Genomic DNA, 3,919 nt, shown 5'->3' on the forward strand with positions numbered 1-3,919 from the left:
CCGGTGTGTTTTATCTATTTGTTTCAAATTTTTTTAAGGCAATTCTGAGGAAAAGGCAGGATAGATTAATAGTAGTGTCAATATCAAATATCTGGGTTTCTGAGATGTGTTTAGATAAGAGTATGTTGCTAAAGTGCTTAATTGGGGTAGACAGTTCTAATATGAGTATGAATTTGAAGGATTATTTCATTGCAATCCTATACTTATCAGCAAGTAAGGCATTGAAAGCAAAAGGATATACTGTTGTATATTTAGGTATGTGCAAGATCCCTTCATTTAGGTAGCGGATGCTGAACATTTAGTTATTTTCTTTAAAGAAGCATATGTACATAATGTGCAAAGACAGGTAGATAAGATAAACAGAAGTACAATGTAAAATTGGAGCCTCCGGTAGCCAAGGGGATAAAAGCCTCATGACTTGAAGGTTGGGTTCCTGACCTGAAAGCTGCCAGGTTCGGCTCCAGTTCCATGCGGGGACATGAGAGAAGCCTCCCACAAGGATGGTAAGTAAATGTGAAGGTTTCCCCCTGACGTTAAGTCCAGTCGTGACTGACTCTGGGGGTTGGTGCTCATCTCCATTTCTAAGCCCTGCATGACTGCATGGAGTGCTGTTACCTTCCCACCGGAGTGGTGCCTATTGCTCTACTCACATTGGCATGTTTTTGAACTGCTAGGTTGGCAGGAGCTGGGGCTAACAGCGGGCGCTCATTCCGCTCCCAGGATTTGAACCTGGGACCTTTTGGTCCACAAGTTCAGCAGCTCAGCGCTTTAACACACTGTGCCACCAGGGGCCCTACAAGGATGGTAAAACATCAAAAACATCCAGGCGTCCCCTGGGCAATGTCCTTGCAGACGGCCAATTCTCTGCAGAAGCAACTCCGGTTGCTCCTGACACAAAAAAATGTAAAATTAAGCTATTGATGATGATACTAGGCTTTCATAGCTTTAGATTAGGGTGCATAAATATTTTACAATCACATCAGTTTATATTTTCCTGGTCCACTCTGGTCTGTTCTAACACAATACAGTTATCCCTACAGATTCGCTGGGGTTAGGGGTCACAAGAATCCTATGAAAGTGGGGCAGAGGGGCAGGGGAGAACCCAAAACACACTTTTTAACTTGAGAAAACACCTCTAGGAATCTCTAGGCCCCCAGTACAATTCTTTGGACAAGTTATGCGAGACCTTAACCAGAAAATTGCACTGGAGAACCTATAAACACTTAAAAGAAGTGTCTGTAGGAATCTAGGTCCTCCAGTGCAACCCTATGTTCAACTTCCCAGCAGAATTTGATCACAATCACAAAGATTCCTAGAGAGAATAAACAAATCCACAAAAAAGGGGGGCCCCAAATGTGGGCAGCTGACTAGCAATCTCAACTTTTGTTGAATTCCAGACTTAATTTAATCACTTAATGCAAGGGTGGGAATCACACAACCTTCCAAATGTTGTCAAATGAGCTCATAGTAAATATCACTACTGACTTGGCTGGCAAGGGCTGCTGGAACTTGCAGTCCAACATATAGAAAGCTAAGCTGTTCCAGTGCTGGAGATAATATTTTCCCATTGTGCCACCATAATAAATGCCTTGTCCAGAGAACAGGTTTGATTGAACTATAAAAAGCAAAGTTTCACTGTTTTTGTGTGTTCTTTCAAACCTCCTGTTGGTTTACTGGCAATACCTTGCATTTAGCCTAAGCTTTTCTTAGGTAAAAATGCCCAGAAGTTATTTTACCAGTTCCTTCCTTTGAAATACTGCTTATAGCTCCCGGTGTTCATTGGCATTCTCCCATATAGGAATTAACAATAATTTATTTCTCCTCATGGCTCGAGGCGGGTTATCGGAGTTCTCAGTCGGGTTCTGGCTGGTTGGAGCAGACAACCCGCAGAAGACCAAAGTGTGTGGGACAGATTGTACGGGAGAAGGCGATCCTTTAGGTAACCTGGACCCAAACCATGTAGGGCTTGAAAGGTCAAAAACATCACCTTGTACTTTGCCCAGAAACTAATTGGCAGCCAGTGGAGTGACTTTATGATAAATGTAATATGCCACTCCTGGATGTTCCTTTAACCAATCTGGCTGCCGTATTTTAAACCAGTTGGAGTTTCCAAACTTGATACAAAGGTAGCCCAATGTAAAGTGCATTGCAGAAGTCCAGCCTTGAGGTTACCAGTGCATGCATTACCATATTCAGGTCCTCCAAATTGCCCATCCAGAACTGGTTGACACACACTCCCACCCTCAGATTAGGACCCTTGATGGCAAGCACCTCTGCTTTGTCTGGATTCAGTTTCAATTTGTTTTACCTCATCCAGCCCATTACCTTCTCCAGGCATTCGTTCACATGGTATCCTTAACTAGAGCTGTTTTTGAAGGCATGGAGGGTGTCATCAGCATACTGATAACACCCTCCCCCATTCCTATGGATATTATTATTATTATTATTATTATTATTATTATTATTATTATTAATAATAATAATAATAATAATTAATTAATTAATTTATATTCTGCCCTTCTTCCCAAAGGGATTCAGAGTGGATTACAGTATATAGACAGATACAGGCAAACATTCAGTGCCTTGATTACAAACTGATACAGTGAGACAAGTACACAAAGGCAAAGGCTTCTCCTTTCATTTCTGGCTCTGGATGGTATCTCCCAGCGGCTTCATGTAAATATTAAAGGGCATTGGGGATAGAATGGCACCTTGTGAAACACCACCTAACAGCTCCTTTTTGGAGTAGCAGCTATCCCCAAGCACCACCATCTGGAACCTGCCTGAGAGGTGCCACCAAACCACTGCATCACAGTGCCTCCAATTCCTAGCCCCTCCAGGTGTTATATAGGTCCATATAAGCACTAACCAGGGCTGCCCCTCCTTAGCTTTCAAAAATCAGACATAACCTTTGGGTTATGTAGGTAGGCTGATTTTTTATAAACTTGGAATGACATCCATCTTTTTTTGCATACTGTCAGAAATGTGGTGATGTGGAAGTACTAAGATCAGCGTTGCTTTCTTTTCTATAAGAAACACTAGGGCTGCCTCAACACTGTGGAAGTAACGCAGTTTGACATCACTGTAACTGCCATGGCTCAGTGCTATAGAATCACGGGAGCTGTGGTTCCCAGTGTTAAGTTTTGAGCACAAGACAAGAAAGGATATAAATATGTTGTTGTTGTTGTTGTTGTTGTTGTTGTTGTTGTTGTTGTAGTACCCAGTGTTAAATAAGAGTTTAGCCCTTAGCCTGAACACAGTTCTCTTTAAATGAGCGTCCAGTTAAAGAGCACGAAAGCAGTTCCTAATCTCGGGACCCCCTTCCTCCCCCTCCCCTTTGGCTCTGACTTTCCGGTTTGCCTTCCTCTCTGGCCAAGGGAAGTGAGGTTCGTGTTTCCTGAATGCAGATACATAGGATTTCACTGGAGGCCCGGCGGACAGTCGTGACTGTCTTTGAAGTGATATTTCCAGCTTCGTGAGAGGCTCCTTTTGGGGGCAAAGCGCATCCACGCCTCGTTCCCCAGATCGTCGTGATTCCAGCAAAAAGCAAGGAGACCATGAAGCCAGGCCTGCTTAAAACGGAAATGATCCAGAAAAGCTCTCAGCTTCATCAAAAGAGAAAAGGATTGTCTACCTGCTTATTTGGCTAATTAATTACCAACCCTCGGTTTTGGGACGAATCACGAAGCCACGAATATCGGTCTGGTGGTCCCTTTTCCCTTTAGGGTGCATCTACACACTGTAGAATATTGCAGATTGATGCACCTTTAACTGCCATGTCTCAATGCTGTAGAATAATGGGAGTTATAATTTGACAATATCGTTAGCCTTCTCTTCCAGGGGGCTGGTGCCTCACCAAACTACAAATCCCATGATTGCATAGGATTGAGCTATGGCAGTTTAAGATGTGTCAAGCTGC

Source organism: Anolis carolinensis, chromosome 4 (genome assembly GCF_035594765.1).
Source record: "Anolis carolinensis isolate JA03-04 chromosome 4, rAnoCar3.1.pri, whole genome shotgun sequence".
Classification (NCBI taxonomy): Eukaryota; Metazoa; Chordata; class Lepidosauria; order Squamata; family Dactyloidae; genus Anolis; species Anolis carolinensis.